This window comes from Bos grunniens, chromosome 1 (genome assembly GCF_055505025.1).
Source record: "Bos grunniens cultivar Pamir isolate PY7600 chromosome 1, Bosgru_T2T1.0, whole genome shotgun sequence".
Taxonomy (NCBI): domain Eukaryota; kingdom Metazoa; phylum Chordata; class Mammalia; order Artiodactyla; family Bovidae; genus Bos; species Bos grunniens.
The window spans coordinates 27,889,386-27,912,300 of NC_141165.1; the positions used below are offsets into that span (position 1 = coordinate 27,889,386).

General features: G+C 45.5%; 1 long non-coding RNA gene across 1 annotated transcript; it reads right to left on the reverse strand.

Moving 5' to 3' along the window:
• Positions 1 to 3,666: 3,666 nt before the first annotated feature.
• LOC147379191 (uncharacterized) lies at positions 3,667 to 15,519 on the reverse strand. Its single transcript, XR_015151867.1, has 3 exons — positions 14,925 to 15,519; positions 4,836 to 4,943; positions 3,667 to 4,675 (listed from the first exon to the last, which is right to left on the reverse strand). It is a non-coding gene; the product is annotated as an uncharacterized LOC147379191 (long non-coding RNA).
• Positions 15,520 to 22,915: the final 7,396 nt, after the last annotated feature.

The window sequence follows — 22,915 nt, forward strand, 5'->3', positions numbered from 1 at the left end:
CCCTGTGGAGATTAATTACCTTGAAATATTCATTGGATTAAATGTATTTAAACATGCACTGTTAAAGCTCAGCGCTGCAAAATGCCATACTCAAGATCTATACTGTGGGCATTAAATAATTAACTTTCCTGTGGGAAAGGGAGGGAGAGAGAGAGAGAAGAAGAGGGGAGGAGAGAAAGAGAGGGAGAGACCGAAAGAGAGGGCTTATTTGGTACCAGGCCATGGGTGAGACTGATAGTCGCCAAGTCTAAAACTTTCCACAAATCGGCTAAATTCTGGATTGCCCTAATATCAGACTCATGTGACCTTGGGAAAAATACTTCACCTCCCTAAGCCTCAGCTTCCTCATCTGTAAATTAGGAATGATAGCCCTCAGAAGTGTGAATGTTACACGCCTAATATGTGGAAAGCCCTGGGCAGCTTTGTCTAAAACATTGTAGGCACTCATACAAAACAAGATTCAGGGTTTGTTGTTGTTGTTGTTGTTGCTGTTCCTTTAGATGCAGAAAAGGCCTCAGTTCTGGCTCTGTGCCCTCTTCGTCTTCCTTCTCTGTGTTTCCCCTCGGCTCTAGGAGAAGCATTGGAGAATGAACGTTAAGTGCACAGACTCAGGAGCTAAACTGCCCCAGTCCATGGTCCAGATCCACCACACACCCACTGTGTGAACTTGGGCAAATTTCTAAACTTCTAGTGCCTCAGTTTCTTTATCTGTAAAATGGGATAATAATGGTAGCTTACTTTAGGGTTGTTAGGCAGATTGAATGAGTCATCACCACTAAAGTCACGAGACCGTACATGCTGCATAATTAGTGCTCTCCAGATGTTGTTATTCCTGTTATTTCAGGTTCAATTCAGGCTTCACAGGAATCTGCCTCATGGCTGGCCTTAACATGCAGGGTAGGGGGTGAACTGGCTCCCAGTGCCCCATCCTGTCTGTCTCAGGGCCATACACAGATCTTAGAACTTCTGGAAGCCCCTGTGCAGACCTACCTTCTGCACACCTGCTCCCTGCTCCGAACCTTCTCTCTTTCATTCAGTAAAATATCCCTCCTCCTTAGTAGCCTGCTTTGTGGCTGCTGTGGAAAATGAAGCAAACCAGCTAATTCACACTAAGATGCTAATGGCACTATAAGCTCCAAGGGAACAGAAATCCCAATTGTCTTACTCACTACTTATCCCTAGTACCTGGCAGGTGCCTGGGGGTAGAAAGTGCTTAACAAATGTCTGCTACATGACTATTTGGACCTTAGTTGAAAGGCATGCATCTTGAATCATGGGATTCAAAACCTTAGTTGAAAGGTGTGCATCCTGAATGGTGGGGTTTCAGACATCTTAACAGGCTGGAGAGGAAACTGGGAAAGACAGGGGACTCCAGCCTGTGTCTGCCAGACTGCAGTGTCTAGGGGAACTTCTACTTCACTTAAGTACATAGCAGTATTTTTGAAAAACTTTTTATTTTGAAATTAATTTTTGGCAACAGAAAAGTTGCCAAAATAGTCCTCATCTCTCAGTTCCCCTGAAAGTAAATGCTAACACTTTAGCCATAGTCCAGTGATCAAAACCATGGAATTGACATTGGTACTATGAATGTGACTATTAGTGCTATTAATTTCTATTAACTAAACTTTAGGCCTGACCTGAATTTCTTCCACTAATGTAGACTCACATTACATTTAGTTGCCAGGACTCCTAATCTCTTCTAATCTGTGACAAGTTTCTTAGTCTTTCCTAGTCCTTGGTGACTTTGCCACTTTAAAGAACACTGGTCAGTTATATTGTAGATTATCTGTCATTTGGGGTTTATTGGAAGTTTCTCACTATTAGATTGAGGTTATAGATTTCTGACAGGAATAGCTCAGAGTGATGTGACCTTCTCAGCATGTATATCTGGAGGTATATGATGTCAATATGCCTTATTACTGGTGATAATTAACCTTGAGCAGTTGCTTGAGGGGGTGTCTTCTGGGTTTCTCTAGTATAAAATTGCTATTTTTACCTTTATAATTAATAAATACCTTGGGGGAAATACTTCAAAACTATGCAAATATTCTGTTTATCCTCAAACTTTCTCATACTAATTTGAGCATCCATCAGTAGGTTTTGCCTGTAATAACTGTTGCTGTAGTATAAAAAATCATGATTTTTTACATTTATTTTTTTAAATTGAGGTATAAATTGATTTACAAGATTTTTTTACAGTTCTCATTTCTTCTACATTTATTTTTGGGGATTCTTCCCTATAGAAGAGTCATCCCTTCTTCTCATTTAATTACTTATGCAATAAAATTTATGTTAATATAGAATCATTTATATTTATTTTATTTTATAATACAGTCCTTACTTTAGTTATTTCTCATTTTGCTTCAGTTTTGGTCGATGGGGTTGCCTTTAAGTTGATTGTGCTTCTTATCACATGCTCCATTTTTTGAGCCTTCCCATTAAGTCATTTGGATCCCTGGGTCAGGAAGCTCCCTGGAGGAGGACCAACCCACTCTAGTATTCTTGCTTGGAGAATCCCATGGACAGAGGAGCCTGGAAGGCTATGGTCCATAGTGTTGCAAAGAGTCAGACACGACTGAAGCAATTTAGCATGCATGCATGCATAAGATCATATTTGGTAACCACAGAGATCACCTGGGCATATCCCATATCGTATACTGGGAGGAAGGTCCAAGAAAGCAGGCTGCTCTTAGGGGTGGTTGGGCTTAGAAGCCAGGTCTGCTGGATGCCTATGGACCTTTTGCCTCTCCACATTTCACAGCCTTTGTTTACCAAGAAATTCATGTAACCCCGTGCATCCCTCCCACTTCTGATTCCTAGGGTTCATCTAGTCCATGGAAGGCTGGGAGGCATGGCTCTCTCCACTTCTACCTAGAAACTCCTGGACCAAAGTGTCATGCAGGACTAAACTTCTCTGGTGACTCTTTGCATCTTCCCCCAACTCCTGGCAGGCAGTCAATACTTTGGGAAGGTAAACCTTTAGATTATCATTATTGTTGTTGTTATACAACTGTAAAAGTGTAGCATCTCACTTTTCAGCTAGTGTGGACAGCCACAAGTTGAGAAGCTACAAGTTGGCTGAAGGAAACAGGCTTGCAAGTGGGGCTTGTCTTCAGGGACCTTGAGATCATTTTAGCAAATGAGATTATACATATGATCACTGTCTTTTCATAATTTAAGAGTACTAACTCATTTAGTGTGAACATTTAAAATATGTGAAAATATTTTAAGATTCTGTTTTGGTGTAGCTTCTTTTTTTAAGTATCAGGAGCCTCAAGAGTAGGACTGACAATTGGATATCTTTATGTAAAAACACAATTCTTGACCCTTATGTGACTCTATATACAAACATTAGCATAAAGTGGATCATAGACTTGAATGTAAGAGCCAACTAAAAGACTTCTAGAAGAAAATATAAATTAAGACCTTAGCTACCTTGGGTTAGAAAAAGTTTCTTAATAGGACACAAAAAGCATGAATCATAAAAGAAAAAATGATTAAATTGAACTTCATTAAAGACAGTGTCTTCAAAAGACACTATTAAGAAAATGAAATATCATGGTCTAGTCTGGTAGAAAATGATTGCAAAGCATATATCTAACAATAGATTGTATTTAAAATACATGAAAGCTTTCTCAGAACTCAATAATAAGACAAGCAACCCAATTAAAAATGGGCAAAAGGCTTGAACAAATACTTTACTAAAGAATATATACAGATGGCAAATAAATACATGAAAAGATGCTCAACATTAGTCAAAAACATAGTGAGATACTACCACACACCCTCTAGATGACTAAAATTAAAAAGACAATACCAAGATTTGGCAAGAACATGGAGCAACTGAAACTTTCACACACTACTGGCGTGAATGTAAAATCATAAGGCCACTTTGGAAAACAGTTTGTGTCTATAGAGTTAAACATATACTTACTTTAATTTCTAGAAATTCTACTCCTATTTACCCAAGAGAAATTTATCCAAACATTTACCCAAGAGAAATGAGAGCATAAGTCCTCACACCATTTTTATGTGAATGTTTATAGCAGCTTAATTTACAGTAGCCCAAAACTGGATGCAGTCGAAATGTCCATCAGCTGGTGAATGGATGAAAAGCTATTGTATGTCCATATAATGCAATGCTATGCAAAAAAAAAGGGGGGGTATGAACACACAAAACATGAGTGATTCTTAAAAATATGAAGAGTGGAGGAAGACAGACACATAACTGCACTTACACAGTGGTATTTCTTTGCCTTGCCCCTCAATGACATTTATCTTAACCCTTCCCTCTGTGCCTCCTCAATAAGAAATATAAGCATAAACCTGAGCTGGGTTAAAACCTGTCCCTGGCCAGCTTTTAGCCAACGCCAGCCCTCAGTAGGGTTTTTCTCCAGCACACCTTGGTCACCAATATTCTGTGAAGCTTTGGACAAGTCAACTTCTTTCTCTGGGCATCTTCTCCAGAATGAAAGACTTGGGCTGGATAATTGCTATGGGCTCCAGTTTCAGCTCCTCCATCAGTCCAGGAATGAAGCAATGGCAGAAGTCAAGAAGGAGTTGTAGTTGTATATAAATATCAAAGGGAGGAGACAGATTCTCTAGAGCCCTGGACTTGGGCCTGTGGTCCAGCTCTGAATGGAAAGAGGACCTTCAAGAAGAGTCAGTCTGGAGTCTAGAGGAGACAGATAGTGAATTTAGAGTGGTTCCTGTTTCCCCTCCTGAACAACCCCCCACCCTGAAAGGTGTTGTGGGGTGTGGGGTGGGGACATTGTCCTTTCTCAGAGGAAAATCATTCCTCAGGACTCAGTCCCTGAGGGTCTAGAGGCACTGACCTGCTCTCTTCCCCAGAACAGCTGACCATCAGTAGCTTTATATGAACAATGGTACTTGGCAGCAACCCACCTTCTTGAATTTCTAGTTTTCCTGTGAATTCCACCAAGCTGAAAGCAGTGAGAACAACAACGACAAAGACCAATCTAACTGAATTGCCTACTTTTGGCTGGGGCCTGCACATTTTGTATGTCTTTGCTGAGTGGGAACTGCATCATCTTGTTAGTTACAGGTTTACAAGTGGGCATGTAGTTTTGAAACAGTCAATGAGACCCAGAGGGAAGACTTCCAGGACCTTGTAGAAAAAACTTCCTAGTTCTTAAAGAAAAAGCCCCCAAAATAGACTAGTTTATCGCAGTTTGACAAGTCTGGGTATGACATCTAGAATTGTTGTTATTGTTCAGTCACTAAGTCATGTCGACTCTTTGTGATCCCATTGATTGTAGCATGGTGAATACCTCTGTCTTCCATTATCTCCTGGAATTTGCTCAAATTCATGTCCATTCAGTTGATGATGCTAGCTAACCATCTCATCCTTTGCCACCCCTTCTCCTTTTGCCTTCAATCTTTCCCAGAATCAGAGTCTTTTCCAGTGAGTCTGGAAGCCATCAGGTAGCCAAAGTAGTGGAGCTTCAACTTCAACAATAGTCATCCCAATGAATATTCAGGGTTAATTTCCTTTGAGATGGATTGGCTTGATCTCCTTGCAGTCCAAGGGACTCTGCAGCCATAATACCCCTACACTGAGAATAAGCCAACAAAAAGAAATGTGCAGAACAGAACAAATCACAGAGCAGCCCAGTCCCCTAGATGAGCGGGCATTTCATTTTTCACTGCAGAGATAAGGCACTGCTTCCTGGGCCTGACAGAGAGGATGGGAAGACACCCGGGAAAGCACTCCCTGGATGGCAGTTTATTCCCACAAGTGATGTCTTACTCATCATGAACAATACAGATGAGGAAGGAGCCAAGTTGATATTGCAGTCCATACTCAGCAAAGGCATATCGATTTGGGGGAAGAAGTTATGGGTTGAATTATGTTCCCATTTCCCACCCCTCAAATTTACATGTTGAATTCTTAGCCCCCAGTACTTTAAAATGCGACCTTATTTGGAAATGGGGTCATTACAAACATAATTATTTAGGATGAGGTTATACTGGGGTAGGGTGAACCCCTCCTCCAATATGCCCATTATCCTTATAAAAAGGGAAAACTTGGACACAGACCTGCACCCAGGGAAACAGCATGTGAAGATGAAGGCAGAGATTGCAGTGATGCAGCAGAAGCAAAGGAACACCAAAGCTGATCAGCAAACCATTAGAAGCTCAAGGAGAGGCTGAGAACAGATTCTTCCCATAGCCCTGAGTAGGAACCAGCCCTGCAGGCAGCTTGACCTTGGACTTCTAGCCTCCAGAGCTATGAGACAATGAATTCTTCTGTTTAAGCCACCCACTTTGTGATACTTCACTGTGGCAGCCCCAGCAAACTAAAATAGAGGTGGACTAAATGTTAGGGAGTTGATCACCATATCTGCCATCAGGTAATGAAAGTTGCACAAATATCATTACTATGATGTACACTTAAAATATGAGATAAGCAGGGTCGTGAGATAGAAACTGCCAAGGTTTTGGAATCCAAAGGTGTGTTCAAGCTGTATCCCTGAGTAGCTATGTGACCTTGGAAAAATCAGCTTAAGCTCCCTGATCACTAAACTATAAAGATCTCTACTGAACTTGAGATGAGATATCAATTATTAGCTTGGAGATATTCAAGATATTTCTCTTCCCCAGCCTACCAAAGAGAACCCACTCCCTCTTAATTTTCTACCTGGTTTCACTTTATCCTTACTTCAATCCTTCCCTACTCCACCTCCACACCAAGACAGTAAAAAGAGTTGATAGAAAGAAAGGAGGAGATGAAAAAAAGTTTCAAAGTCTGGAAGTAGAGAGACATACTTTTGAGGGCATTTTGCTAGTGAGGGGCTTCAGAGAGAGTGGAGTATAAGAGAATTAGGAAACAGAGAAAACAGATTTCCCAGGAGACTTGCTGGGGATTATGGATTGGATTCACCTTTGTTTTTTTCTAAAGGTTCTAGTAAAGAATATAACTCCTGAGCTCGAGAGAGAATATGAAGTTGGATCACAACTCACCTTCCTGGAATACTTAATGAAAGAATCACAGAATTAAAACCAACCTCCCTTGGCCATCCACCTCATCTTCGCCCCGAAAATAAAAATCAGTAGCAGCCAATCAAGGAAAGGGGTACAACTTTATGACCAAAAGCCCAAAGAGTGGTGGTCAAGGAACATGACTTGACTTGCCATGACTCGTAAACTTTCCAGAAGAATGCGAGTGAATAAAATTCTGAGAATTCCCACAACTGTTGTTCCCCATCTGGAGCAAGACTGATCAAGGCAGGGCTGCCAATTTACATATAGAATCTCTAATTAAATTTGAATTTCAGATAAACAATAATAGTTCTTTATCTATGTAATATAATTTTTAATTATATTCATAAAATTACAATGTAATTTTTATTCTATGCAATATTTAGAACATACCTACCCTAAGGCTCAGATGGTAAAGTATCTGTCTACAATGCGGGAGACCTGGGTTCAATCCCTGGGTTGGGAAGATCCCCTGGAGAAGGATATGGCAATCCACTCCAGTACTATTGCCTGGAAAATCCCATGGACAGAGGAGCCTGGTAAGCTACAGTCCACGGGGTCGCAAAGAGTCGGACATGACTGAGCAACTTCACTTTCTTTCACATCCTAAAAATTACTTTTTGTTTATATGAAATTCAAATTTAACTGGGTGTCCTGGCATCATTATTATTATTATTATTGTCAAATCTGGCAACATTAGACTGAGATCATAAGCAGATATTCTGTATAGTATTAAAAAACAAGGCCCTAATTACCCTAGAAAGGTCTCATTGGCAATAGGACTCAACATTTCTTAGTCTCCTTTATGAAGAAGGGGTGAAATTGATAGTCGCTCGGTCATGTCTGACTCTTTGCGACCCACAGACTATAGCCCACCCAGCTCCTCTGTCGATGGGATTTCTTAGGCAAGAGTACTGGAGTGGGTAGCCATTCCATTCTCGAGGAGGGGCAGTCTTCCCCACCCACGGACCAAGCCCAGGTCTTTCACATTTTTGCAGGCAGATTCTTCACCGTTTGAGCCACCAGGGAAGCAGGTATAGGAGGGACCATTCTAAAACCTTAGGGGAGATGCCTATAGCTTAAATAAACTCCCAGGAGAGAAAACTGAAATCCTCCAGCCTTCATGGAACTCATCCATGAGTCCTCCTCTCTATTGCACCCATAAGACTGGAGAGACTTGCATTACGCCAGCTTCCAGAGCTTGGAGAAGACAAACAGCCTTTGGGTACAGTGGGACAGAGTCTACAAATGAAGTTTTGTCAGAGGTGCCTACATTATAATGACCAAAAAAATAAATAAATATGAGAGCAAGCAACATGAAGAAGGCAAAGGAGAGATGAAGAACATTGCCTAGAAGAAAAACCCAAGGAATAAAAGAAAATTTCCTCCAGCCATTTTGAGGCAGCTGTTTCTGTCCAGTTGGCCGTTCACCATATTTTTATAACAATGAAAGAAAAAGACAAGAAGAAAATGTCTTAGATCTCTGATTAGCCCTCTACTTCTGGCAATTCATGCTTAAGGACAAAATCAGAGAAGGGCCCCTCAGCAAACAAAAACAATATATATTCATGGATATTTGTTCTACTGTTGTTTATCATAGTAATAATTTATACAAAAATAATTTATAGAGTCAAAAGTTGGTTGAGTAAATGGTAGAAATTCATACAGTGGAATACCTTGCAGTGTTGAGACTGAATTGGGGCTTGCATATTTAAAACATTTCTGAGTGAAAATAATTAGGATATGGAGCAACATGTAAAGCAAGACACTCTTTGCCTTGTTTTTGAACCTGCTGAGTGGCTTGTGGAACCTTAGTTTCCCAAACCTGGGCCCTCAGCAATGAGAGTGTGGGGTCCTAACCACTGGACCACCAGGGAACTCCCAGGGAAGACCCCTTTGATGCCGTTCTACATACTTGCTGTTGTGTGCTTACGTTTGGAAAAGTGCTCAAGAGAGTGTTTTCTAAGATGTTATCAATGGCTGTCTCTGGATGATAGGATTTCTCATTTTTCACTCTCATTTCTCATTCTCTGCACTTCTCTGTATTGAGTTGACTTTTTTCTTCTACATCATATATGTATTGATTTTATTTTTTTTAAAAGCTTGTACACTCTTCTGCCTTTCTTGAGCTCAGGGGACTGGCAAGGTCCCTGTAGCCATCTGGGGTGCGATGGGCTAGACAGAATGAGACCAGGTCAATGTTTGCTTTGTAGTGAGTTTGCCAAACACCTTGTCTGGCCTTAGGACAGTTCTACAGCCCCAAGCCCTTGGGAAGTTTCAGCAACAGCTGCTTGACCTAAAGCTATTGATCACCAGCTAGGTAAGTACCTGTTGGGACATTGGACTTGTGGCAGATGAATTGTTTTGGGAAGTAGAATGGGGTGGCAAAAGAGAAAGAACCCAGAAACTGTTGGGCAGGCAATCTTGGGCACTTATTTCTCCTCTCTAGCCTCTGTTTCTTGGTTCATGAGTGCATGTGTGCATGCTAAGTCGCTTCAGTCATGGCCAACTCTTTGGGACACTGTGGACCACAGCCTGCTGGTCTCCTCTCTCCTATGCGATTCTCCAGGCAAGAATACTGGAGTGGGTTGCCATGCCCTCCTCCAGGGTATCTTTCCAACCCAGGGATCGAACCCATGTCTCTTATGTCTCCTGCATTGGGAGGCAGGTTCTTTACCACTAGCACCACTTGAGAAACCCTCCTCTGTCCACAAAATGCACTTAATAGACCCTATGCTATAGGGTCATTGTAGGAATCAGATAAAATAATATACATGAGAGATACTCAATACATGTCAGTTTCCCTCTTTAAAGTCTTTCCATTGTGCCATTAAAATTAGATTATTTTTATTTTATTGATAATTGGACCCTAGGTTGAGGGCAAATTTATGTGGAAATGTTTGTGGAGGACAAATGCTCTCCCTGTCCTCTAGTCTGTATCCACATATCTAGCCTTAAACACATTTTAGGATTTCACTCCTGATGGGAGACTTTCAACTCAATTATTTGTTTCCAGAACTTGATTTCCCTGTGCATTATCTTGTTTGATATATGGGAAACAAGAGATTTCTACTATAATTTCTATGAATAGACTATGATTAAACAGTTGTCAGGAAATCAGAACAAAAGGGGATGCTTTGCACTGAAAAGACTCACAATCAATGTTGAGAGGTCAGAATGGCATTTGTAATCCGAGACAAGTGAGTAGTGTTTCCATTTCTCCCTCCGGGTGATAGACTCTTATTTCCCACCTCTTCATCTCTGGATTTCAGCTCAATTAAACACCAGAGTCAGCCTGCTGACCTGGGCGGAAACACAAGTTGAGTACATTCGGCTCCTTCTAGCTTATTCAGAACAGCAATTTGAATTTTTAAAAATAGTTAAGATGAGTGAACCAGCACTCCACATTGTTTTTGGAGGGAGAGTCTGTCCCAGGCAGGGTATGGTGAAAATATTCCCTCTGAAGTCAGCTTACTCAGGAACCCAGCAAAACAGAGCTATTCACTGGATCAGAGTTTTGGAAACATTTAAAACAAAGATTTCCAGGTGGCTCCGTGGTAAATAATCTGTCTGCCAATGCAGGAGATGTGGGTTCGATCCCTGGGTCCCAAAGATCCCTTGGAGAAGGAAATGGCAACCCACTCCAGTATTCTTGCCCATATAGTATGGGCAGAGGAAAATCCCATGGACAGAAGAGCCTGGCAGGCTACCTTCAGTCCAAGGGGTCACAAAGAGTTGGACACGACTGAGCATGCATGCAAAACAAAGATTATTTTATGGGAATTATTATATCAAAGCAGTGAACTCAAAGGGCTGAGTTCCAGTTCAGGTCCCAAGCCTGTAACCACGGAATCCAGGATTCACCAGAGCAAATAACATACCTGCACACAGTCCAGGCAATTTCTCTCTCAGAGGACAATATCTACATTTTTTACTGAGGTTAGGGCTTCCCAGGTGGCTCCGTGATAGAAAATCCGCCTGCCAATGCAGGAGACCTGGGTTCAATCCCTGGGTCAGGAAGATCCTCTGGAGAAGGAAATGGCAACCCACTCCAGTATTCTTGCCTGGAAAATTCGACGGACAGAGGAGCCTGGTGCGCTACAGTCCATGGGGTCACAAAGAGCTGGGCAAACTGAGTGACAGAGCATGCATGCAGTGATTTAAAAAGATGGCTATACAAGTGAACCTAGATGTGTACCTAGCCCAAGGGCTTCAGAATTAAAAATTGCATGAAGGTCCAGGTGATAACCTTACAAGTCCAAGTCCCTCCACCAGGTAAATTTCACTTCCGTCCGGTGGGTGTGTGTCTGCAGGGGGGCTTGACAATACCTTGACCCTTGTCAACATCCTTGGTGTGGGAATTGGGGATTGAGGCGTCTAGGAGCAGTGTCTTGGGTTGAACATGATTAGGAAGTGATGACACTGATGAATCAACCACCATCTAATGGTCAATCATGGAGACTGAGCTCTTCAGAATTTTCCTCACATGGGATTAGTAACTTGGCCCATACTGTGAGTGATTGTGTGTGTGTGTGTGTGTGTGTGTGTGTGTGTGTGTGCATGCATGCACACACATGCACAGACATTAAGTGGACCGAGAGAACAGAAATAAAAAATTCCAAACAATTAATTGCCCAATTAGCTGTCCTCACAATTATGGGAATGTGACATTTATTTAAAAACTCAATGATTGTTTAAATTAAATTGCCCATTTTGAAAGCATCCTCCTGGCTCAGTCGCCATGCCAACTGGCTCTTACAGCGGTGCCTTTGCTTTTGAGAGGCAGGCACAATAGTCTCCCTCACACCAAGCCCGGTCTGTTTTCTTAATTAACAAAGTTGAAACCAGGGAGGGAAAGGCCTGTGGTTGGGAGCTTGGGGTTCAGCTAGACTCTTCAGGGATTTCTCAGGCTTTGGAGAGGCCTGCCTGGCCTCTGAATCAGAGGAAATACTACAGGGGAAGGCAGGACCCGGCCAAAACGGGCTGATCAGGGATGTTGCTGTGCAATCAGCTGAAGATTTCTTTTCTCTTTTAAAAAAACTAAAAACTATGATTTGGCCACATCAGGTCTTTGGTGGCATGCAGGCTCTTTGTTGCAGTTCATGGGCTCAGTAGTTGTGCCTTGAAGGCTTAGTTGCCTTGTCAAATGTGACGTCTCAGTTCCTTGACCTGGGATGGAACCAATTTTCAAAGCACGGTGGTAAATGAGCAAAAATAAAAGACAAGTGAAAGTAAACAAAATCTAAGGTTCTAGAGAGCTAACAGCATTACTGATTGAGGTCTGGCTGGATTCTTGGCAGAATTTCCCATTGGCATTCAGAAATCCAGAAGGAGACAGAACCTGTAAACTTTCTTCCTCCTCTGTGTTTGCAGGTGTCTTGCTTGTAGACTGAACTGTTTGCTCACCCAGGGCCCATCTCTTGGATACACAAGAGCCTCAGGACTTTTTGGCATCCTTTTCCCCCTGCATCATACCCACCCATAAAGAGAGCATGACCTAAATACAAAGGGGCTGATTGTTCTCACATGTATCACTTTCACATCCCTGAGCTCAGGGCAGAGGAGGGGTGGTCAAGATTCTGAAGGGCCCTGAGACCTCTTCAGGGAAAGCTCTGCACCCAGTGAACAATGAACAAATGCAAGCTTATGTGGCAGCGTGCTCCTCAAAAAGCCCCATTGGCCAACACTTCTCCTCTCCTGCACTATGAAATGTGCTGTTGATGTATAGGACTGGAACCAGCACTTGCTTAAGAGCAATGGGAGCTTTGGATTTGGGTTTACTGAGGGGTCTGCTGCTTTGCAGTTGGAGGCACTTAGACAGGTTACTTAAACTTTCTGAACAGCAGGGAGCCTTGTCTATAAAATGGGGACGAAAAATGGTTACTGAGTTATTGTGAGGACTCAGGAAGGGAATGGATGGGAGAGGCCCAGCACTGTGCCTCATATGTAAGTACTCACAAATGGTAGCCTTTACTATATAACATACTATTATATAGTATATTACTATTACTATATTACTATAAACTATTACTATATTACTATTCGTTTCAAAAGGATAGCTCAATGTCAAAGTTTTAACTCCAGAGAGGATCCATCAATCTACAGCCTTACACAGACCCTGGGGCCTGGAGGCCCAGACACAGGCCCACTGGGCCCACTCTGTGGTCCACCCTCCACATGGCCACCAGTAGGGTCTTTCTAAACATGGAGCTATAAAAACATGTCTTTTGTAGTACTTGAAGCCCTTCAGTGGCTGCCACTGACCCCAGGATAGGAGCTGGGGCTTCCTGCAAGATGGAGGGTTCCTCTGAGTTATGTGGACTCCTGTGTCTGGAGTAGAAGCAAGTATATGGGCCCAAGCGGGGAGCCTTCTCACTAGGGCAAGGGTCTGGGCCTTCATGCATCAGAGCCCAGGGTTCAATCCAGGTCTAGAGAAGACTCAGGAACAGAATGGGAGCAGAGATTTGGGGCAGGCATTCTAGGACCTAAGGCAGGCTGGCAGGAGGGGTGGCCAGGGTAAGAGCAGGACCTGAGAGTGACCGTTGATCCTGGGGGTGGGGGGTGGTGACCTTGCTCTGTCCCAACACCGTGTGACTGCTTTGCATCCTAGTGTGTGTGGAGAAGTGTGGCAGTTTCCAGCAGCACCCGGGATGGCTTCAGTGGCTAGTGGGAGAAAGACACCATCACTGCGGGCAGTTAAGATGTTTGAGTAGCAAGTCACAGGAACTCCAATTCAAATAGGCTTGAAGCATAAGGCTATTTGTTTTCTCACAATTTTAGAGGTACAGGTGGAACTGAGCAGGACCCCGTGGGGCTCCTGGGCGTGAAAGCCTTTCTGCTCCTCTCCCCACCCCTTCACCCCACAAAGTTTCTTTCTTTACAGGTAGGCTTCATTCAGACTTCTTGACCTTCCCTGAGTTCCAATGGGCAGGTTCAAACGGTTGTTAATCAGGAAGGGAGGGGATGTGGGGACACGAAGGAGGAAATAGTGCAGCCTTGGGGCAGGGTCCTGGTTTCCCATCAAAGGATACACACAGCAGTATCTTTGAGTTGTTTTGCAGTTACTGAAACCCCTGTCAGGTAGGAGAAGTTAACTTGTGCTGCCCATAAGCATGCAGACCACAGAACAGTTGGAGCCAGAAGGTTGATGATACTAACTCCCACTCATCTCACCACCAACCAATCAGAATAAGGTCCATGAACTGGTCACACCCTCTTTGAAACCATTTCTATAAAACTCCTCACTCCTCACTCCAGGTTGGGACACACAATTTTAAGGGCATTAGGCTGCAGTGTCTCCCTTTGCCTGGCAAAGCAATAAAGCTATTCTTTTCTACTTCATCCAGAACTCTGTCCTTGAGATTCAGTTTGGAGTCAGGATACAGAGGCCAAATTTCAGCTACACAGGCGAGGGACTACAGGTGGCTCAATGACGTTGTCAAGAATGCAGGCTGTCCTTGTGTCTGGGCTCTGCCATCCTTGTTGTGGACATCCTCCCAAGATGCTTTTCTTCAAAATGGCTAGTCTCTGCCTTCTTGTGAGGGTGGGGGACGAGTGCAAGTGTCCCCTTCCCCAGTCATGAAATGTAAATCGTTTCAGCCTGACTGGGCAACTTAGGGTGCCCCAAAATCAATAAGTTTCCCTCTAGAGGTGAGTGGGTCCCAGAACAAACTTGAGACTGAACTAGGAGGGGCGCAGGGCAGAACTGTAGATTGGGTGGGCAAGCAACTCTCCAGCATGTCCTAACAGAGACATGCTTTACTGTAGTTCACGGGAAGCACTCCCAGAATTTTAGGACTATGACATCTTCTAGCTTCTTGAAGACTGTTAGGCTATACCCAGGAGGCCTGCAAGAGCTGTCTAGCTTCAAGACCAAAGAAAGAGCCCAGAATTAGCAATAGAGATCTGAAGCAAGGACTTACAGCAACACCCCACTGTGTGCAGTGGAGGCAGGACATGGCAGCAGTTTCCGCTCCCCAGGAGAAGGGGAAATTGCCAGTTATAGGGGAATTGATGACAGGTGGGCTCATTAGTTACCAGGGAAACCAGCAGAGGGGCACGCTCCTCACAGCCTCTTTGATAAGAACAACCACTAGCTGGGGCCTGAGGCAAGCACTCAGGAAGGTCGATCCTGTGCGGAGGGTGTAGGTGTGGCAGGCACTAGTCAGGCAGGGGATGTCCGGAGAGAAAGAGAAGGGACATCTTGAGTGGCCTGATCATACAAAGACCCATGGCAACCTTGAGAGGTGGGCAAGGATTAGTCTACCTACTTGCCACAACAAGGCTCAGAGAGGTGAAGAAATGCATTCATGGTCACACCGGTAGAGAAACAGCAGCAGGTCTTTATTCCCCTCCCTGCCCACTCAGAGCTCATTTGTGGTCTAGTGCCCCATGGAGGCCCAGAGATGTTGAATTTTTGCTGTGTATATGACTGGTACATAACAATGCCCTCTGGGACAACCCCACCACCTGCACATCCTAGAATTTTGGTGCTAGACTCATCCCAGCCCCCAGCCCTTAACCTTTAACCAGCAGCTCCCCATCACCCAGCTCTTCCTCTGCTTCCTACCCACAGGTTCTGCTTTTTCACATTTTCCCTTCCCACCTCTGAGTACCTTCTAGTGTGGGTGTGATAGGAAGGGGACAGGGAGCAGAGAGAGAAGCACATTCCTAAGCAGGGAGGCTGGGGCAGCTGCCCCCCACCCCCACTCCAGGCTATGTGGCAGTGAAGCCCATCTGAGCAGATCTGAGCCAATCTGTATGGGTGCTCCCAGCTGGACCATCAATGCCATCAAGGAGAAGACACTGACTCATCCATTAGAAGATGTGGTTCCTTCCATGAAGTTTCTCTGTTGATGTTTGGTACAAAATAAGGGATTGGAAACAGGACTTTGGACAAGCTGGTTTTCAAAGTACTCAAGGAGCAGAGTCCACCTGTGGGCTGGCGGGGCCTGATCTTTGCCACCTGCAGGGGTACAGGGAGATGGGTGTGTATGGCCTTTTCCTCCTTCTTATTCTGATGAGAGAACCAGAATCAGGGACTATCCATTCCACCCCCTTCCCTGTACCTTCCAGGTGCCACAGGAGGCTGCGGGCTCCTCTGGTCATTGAGACGTCCACCCTCCAGGTCAGTGAGTGCCTGGTTCTTTCAGGCTCTTTCTTTCCTTTTCCAAAGAGTCTCCCAAACTTGGATGGCCCTCATCAGGAATTTCTGGGCACTCTGGGGTTTCTCCTGCCTTTTGGATTTCCCGGGGCTGGAGCAAATGTGGTCCCCAGAGGAGCGAGGAGAACTGCATCTGAAGCTCGGCTCTGCTCTAAGCATTGGAGTGACCTGGAAAAAGTCACTTGACCCTCTTGGGCCTCAGTTTTCTTCTCTGCCGAGAGGATAGTGACACTACCTGCCTTTTCTTCCTGGTTTTCACGAAGATCGCACACAAGTATGAAAACGCTGCACAAACTGAAAGATGCTTCATGCTTGTCAAGTGGCCCTTTTAGTGACCCCAGTGCTCTCCCTTGTGGTCCCCATTTGGAAAGAAGAGCATGGGAGCGGGCAGCAAGTCTTCAAAGAGGAGGTTATTCTCCTTAAGCCAAATGTAATTGGGAAGTGTTGTGGAGCGAAAGTCGGGAAAATCTGAATTTGAGTCCCGGCGTCCTCATCACTAAGGCATCTTAGCAAGTCCCTTCTCTGGCTTCTAGCAGGGAAGGAGTGTCAGATGACCACCAAGTCACATCTTAGCTTCAGTTCTGTGAATTTTATTGAAATCCCTACCCTAACAGCCAGAGTTATAACCAGGTCCCAAAAGAGCTCTATTGAAGTGTAATTAACATACAGCAAACTGCGGACCTGACTTCTGGCCAAGGGACTCGAGTTTTGACCATGGAAGGTCTTCTGTAGTCTCACCTGTTAGAGAAAATGTAGCCATGTCCCTGCAGATGCCTCTGTGGTCCCAGAACCTCACTCCGATTAGAGAAAGTAGCACCACATTTTCTAATTATCCCTGCAATTCTGACAAAGCCATTGTTCCTTGAGTCCAAAGGGATTTGAAGTCATTCTAATCTGGCTGGGCTCACGTCACATGGCACGGGCTTTCAGATTTCCCATTATTGGAAGTGCATTAACATTCCCCCAAGGTCTTAACGGGGCTAAGAGGGATCTCCAGGCCTGCAACAGGGAGAGAAGGAACTCAGACAGGGCAAGCACTTAAAAATAGGAATTAGGGACTTCCCTGGCGGTCCAGTGGTTAAGACTCCGAGCTTCCCCTGCAGGGGTACGGGTTTGATCTCTGGTCAGCTTCCCTCATAGCTCAGTTGGTAAAGAATCTGCGTGCAATGCAGGAGACCCCAGTTCAATTCTTGGGTTGAGAAGATCCCCTGGAGAAGGGATAGGCTACCCACGCCAGTATTCTTGGGCTTCCATTGTGGCTCAGCTGGTAAAGAATCTGCCTGCAATGCGGGAGACCTGGGTTTGATCCCTCGGTTGGGAAGATCCCCTGGAGAAGGGAAAGGCTACCTACTTCAGTGTTCTGGCTTGGAGAATTCTTGGGTCGACTCTTGAATCACAAAGAGTGAGACATGACTGAGAAACTCTCACTTTTCTTTCAGAGAACTAAGATCCCGCATGCTTCATGGAGTGGCCAAAAATAAATAAATACATACTTAACTTGTCATCTGATCTGAAAAAATCCTTTTTAAAATATAGGAACTAAATCTTGGAAGTCCTGACTCTGCAAAAAAGTAGGTCTTGTCTAACTTCCGTGGTCCCTGAGCGAGCCAAGAAAACAGAGGGGACGTGGGATGAGACAGACAGTGGCAACACCCGAAGCCCATCTGTGAAGCTGGGGTAAAGCCGATTAATCCTATACTTAGATTACAAGGAAAAAAAAAGAGCCTTCCAACTAATTCTAGATCATCACCCAGGGAATCGATCACTCTGTCTGCTGAAAATAATGTTATAAGAAATAATGCTGCCAGAGAAGTCTCCATAAGACCAGCTTCTCATCCTCGGCATTTTTGGCATCTGGGGCCACAACACCTTTTTTGGGGGGGCTGTCCTGTGTGTTGTAGGGTGTTAGCATCCCTGGTGCCTTCTACCCCTAGTTACAACAACCAAAAAATGGTCTCCAGACAATGCTGAATGTTCCCTGGAGGGCAAAATTTTTCCTTTCTGGTTTTAAAAATAGTGCCATTTTATTCTTTAAAAAAAGGAATTACAGACTACTGTCTTAGATTTGTTGCCTGACTGTTACCTGCCAGGCTCTGGGTCACAGGCCTTACAGACAAGATCTTGTTTATCTGTGGATAGTAGATTATAAGGGCTTTTTATTTTCTTCTCTTATCATGCTTCCCTGGTGGCTCAGTGGTAAAGAATCTGCCGATGGAGGAGACTTGTGTTGCATCCCTGGGTCAGGAAGATCCCCTGGAGGAGGAAATGGCAACCCACTCCAGTATTCTTGCCTGGAGAATCCCATGGACGGAGGAACCTGGCAGGCTACAGTCCATGAGGTCCCAAAGAGTCAGACACAACTTAGCAACTAAACAACAACAACATTATGGAAAACACATAAAACAATAGCATCTTCTTTTTTTAACCTCACTGCCTACAAGATCTTAATTCTCTGACTAGGGCTCAAACTTGCAGCCCCTGCAGAGGAAGTACGGAGTCTTAACCACTGGATCACCAGGAAAGTCTTAGCAGCAGCATCTTCTGATTTCTCTAGTTAATTTGCAGGTTCTCCCTCTGCCTCCTGCCCCATCCAGTAAGGAGGAGGAGCAGCGTCAAGCAGGGAGAAGAGATGCCTGACTCTGTCACTTCCAAATCAGGAGTGTGCTTTTGGAATCCTTCTCACCCTGTTTGAGCTGCATTTATAAATGTGGATAATGATGCCTGCCTTGCAAAGCTGTGAGGCCAAAAATGTGGGAGGAGGTAACATGGCTGCTTGGCTTCCCTCTGTCCCATCAGTGTCCGCCTGCTGGGCCTGGTAGATGATCAGTAACACTCCTGGAATGAATAGGTTGATGAAGAAAAATGTTTGCATCTATCACAGGCCCTGGCACCAGGGTGCCCGATGAATACTTCCTGACTGACCACGTCTGCGATGCAGACAGGCAAAGGGCAGAGGTAGCAGCAGGCATGGAGGCTACAGAGAGCAGTATGCAAACCAGAGCTGCCTCTGCCCTTGTCTGTGATCCAGGAGGATGCGCATGACAAAGAACACGAATTCCAAATGGCTAAGCAGTTACCAATTTGAAAAGTGCCACAAAGAAAGGGTTCAGAGGCACTCACACCCAACACTCACCTGGACACAGGTAAGCAGATCTGCTAGAGCTGTGGTGTGGCCTGTGGAGTTATGGTGAGAGCCAAGGATCTGGGCTCCAGGGAAGTTTTAGAGAACTTTCCATGGCTTTTAAAGTTTAAAACAGTGAACTTTAATAAAACGTTTCCATTGAGCTTTTAAGTACTTAATAGGAGTTAAAAGTAAGGTGAATAAAATAGTCTGTTTTGTTTCAATTCAGTAAGTGCTTTCTTTTTATTAATTTCATCGTCCTTTAAGATTGGGGTTAAGGTTTGTCTGCATTTGGAAAAGGTCACGTTTGCCCAGAGAGTGATGGATGTCAGGAGCCAGGCACGGGAGATGCAAACAGGAGCCTAAGCTCTGTGAGGCTGTACCCAAAGCTTCCCCACCCCCACCATGCCTGGCTGTCACCCTCCCTGCCCTGCCAAGCCTTAGTTTCCTTTTGTGGAAAGTGGGGATGGAACAGCTGTGCAACGTTGTGTTGAGGATTAAGAGATCTACCTCCCTACGGAAAGCACCTGGCACACTTGTGGCACAGGAGGGGTCAGTTGATGATGACCCTCCCCCTCTTCCCTGTACTGCAGAGATGGCCTGAGTCAGACTGGAAGCTCCTGAAGGGCAGCGCCTGGGTGCCACTCCCCCTAGTGCCCCTCGTGCCCGCTTGCTCTCAGATGCCTTCCCCTCCTTTCCCTGTGCTGCTCTGCCTTGCAGGGAACTCCATTTCCCAGGCTTCCAGGCAGCAGGCTTTGGGCTACTTTCTACTTGTGGGAGGACTGATGGGAGATTGGAAGGTGGAAAGAAGAAGAAGACAGGGTGATTCTCCATCTCTTCTTCCATCTTCTGTTTTTGGCCTTCTCTGATAGCTCCTCCTGCTGTGGTCCAGCCCCGCCCGGCAGCTGGCTTCTGGCTTCTGATAACTATGTTCCTCCTGATGCATCCATCCCTGTACGTGGTACTGGCAGTTTCCTGCGATTGCCAAGCTTCTGGATGCTCCACATCTCCTACTAGGCTTCTAAGCTTTCCATCTTCTGTGTAAGCAATTCCCGGTACCAAATCCCCTTCATGAGAAATGCCTAGCAAGGCTGCTTCCCTCACAGGAGTAAACTGACTCATCTGTGTCTCCAGCCTCTGACCCTGGCAGGTGCTGACTAATCTCTTATTGGCCGAATGCATTTTCTGTTAGACTATTCTAAAAAAAGGTGGAATTTGACCATCTTTTCCAGGTTTTCTCCTTGGTGCCCCTTCACTTTCCATAACCTTGGCAATCCAAGAAGCATGAGGAGCAACTAAAGTGAGGCCAGCCCCAGAAAAATCTATGACCAAATCTTGGAAGTTCTTGAAAATTCTGTCTAGTTCATTTCTATTTCATTTTCTTAAGCCCCAGCTTTTCACTGCATCCATCTACATAACCAATGTAATCAGTGAGCCAAAATTAAATATCCCTAACCCCTGACCTTCTAACCAATCACAAATCATGAATGAAAAGAGCCAGTTCAAGTGGAAAAATCAGTTCCAGGAAGCCTGCTCTGTACATCAGTTCTGTCAGGCTCTTTACAGAGGCGTGACCCAACTCCCCAACCGGGAGAATGCAAACAAGTCACTTCCAGTGACGTCTTGTCCACAGACTTAGTCTTGGAAGAGACATAGTGAATGTTAATTTAAGAAAAAGAAAACCTGATTTCAAATAACAAGGAAGAAATGGCCTTTGGTCTCCTGAGCATCCTACTGGGATGGATCTGGACATCAAGGAATGGGGAGAGCCACCCTGTTCCTGCCAGGGGCCACCTCCCCCAGGAAAGGTCTCTGACTCTGGTGACAGACCCACCTGGGTTCCAGTTCTGCTCTATGCCTTACCAGAAGTGAAGTTCTGCGTGAGTGTTGGAGCCAGTCAGAGCTTTCCTTTTCTGTAAAATGGGATCCTCTGTCCTAATCTTAGAGAGTGTTCTAGCACTGATGAGGTACTTAACAAAAGTGGCCTGTATCCCCTCTCTGAACACCAATTAAGGACCCAGGTCTATTGAGCTCCTGTAAACATACCTGCTCTGTATTGACTTGCCAATTTCATTTAAATAAAACTTCCTATGCTTATGGCTTCCCAGGTGGTTCAGTGGTAAAGAATCCACCTGCAATGCAGATGCAGGAAACTCGGGTTCCATCCCTGGGGTTGGGAAGATCCCCTGGAGAAGGGAATGGCAACCCACTCCAGTATTCTTGCATGGAGAATCCCACTGACAGAAGAGCCTGGCAGGTTACAGTCCAGGGGGTCACAGAGAGTCCGATGTGACTGAAGTGACCGAGCACGCACTCATGCTTCAGGGTGTGTGTAGGGGGAACAAAACTAGAGAAAGTCTCTGGGGTGTGTCTCAGCTGCTGCTCTGCCTGGTTAGTCAAGGTTGTGTCTGCATCTTTCTGCCCTTACTCAAGGTGAACAGGGGCTCCATCCCAAGTCCCTCCTCCTCTCTCCTCCTCCCCCTCCTGCCCCATCTTCTCTTATTCTCCTCTTCCCTCCCCTCCCTTCCCCTCTCCTCCCTCTGCCCTTCCCCCTCCCCTCTCCCATCCTGTCCCCTCCTTTCTCTCCCCCCTCTCCCTCTCCTCCTCTCTCGCCTCCCTCCTGGTGTCATCATCACTTCCTGGCCTCAAAAGTGTCTTTGCAGCCTGGCCCTCTTTCAGCCCCAGCCCGGCCTCCTGCCCCAGCAGGGAGGTAAGGTGTAGGGGGTGGCACTTGGCCACTGGAGCGTGGCAGTGGGTAATGGGAAAGGCACATGCGCTTTGCAGTCACTGCTCTGTCAACGTCCTTTGCAGCAGGCCTAACCCAAGCCCACGACCTTCTTTAGCCCTCTCTCCCCTCGGCTGCTAAGCTGCATTGAGGCTCCTTCTCCCTCTTCCCCAAACTCACACCATCCTGTGGCCTCACTTCCTCTCAGAGCTTCGTGCAACCACCACCTAGTACAGGGGCCCCTCCCAGCATCTCTCATTTTCCTCGCCTGCATCCTAAAACCACCCCCTGGCCCTAATATGGGTCCCTCATTGCTTCTTCATATGAATGACTTATTGCAGCAGCCTGAGTACCTTTCCTCACCTCCATCCCTCCTGCCAACAGTGGCCGAGCATCACTGCTGGCCTATGAGTTGAATCACATCACTTGGCTCTCAGAAGCCTGCACTGACCCCCATGATGCTCCCACTGAGGCCCAGCAAGGCCTTCATAACCTACCTTGGTTGAGAAACTACCTTCTTCACCCAGCTCCTCACTTACCATCACAGGTGGATGTGGCGCGACCACCACCCCAAGCCCTCGCTGCCTTTCTGCCTCCTGCTTCGGCCACTTCCTTCTCTGCTGTGCCCTGTCCCCATCATCCACCATCATCCTCCAGGGCCTGAATGCCTCCCCTGTCACAAACTGGCTCCAGAGTGTGACATCACTTCTGTTACAGGGCTCAGCCACATGGGCAGCAGTCCTGATTCCACACAGCAGAAAGAACTGTGTGGGTGGTTCACATGACCTTTGGCCACCTGCAGAGATGGGCCTGGCTTTTGCTTGATAGTGTGTATGTAAAGTGAATCAATCATGCTTCCCTGAACAAGGTAGTGTTTGTCAATGTGCTTGCCAAGCACCTGTGG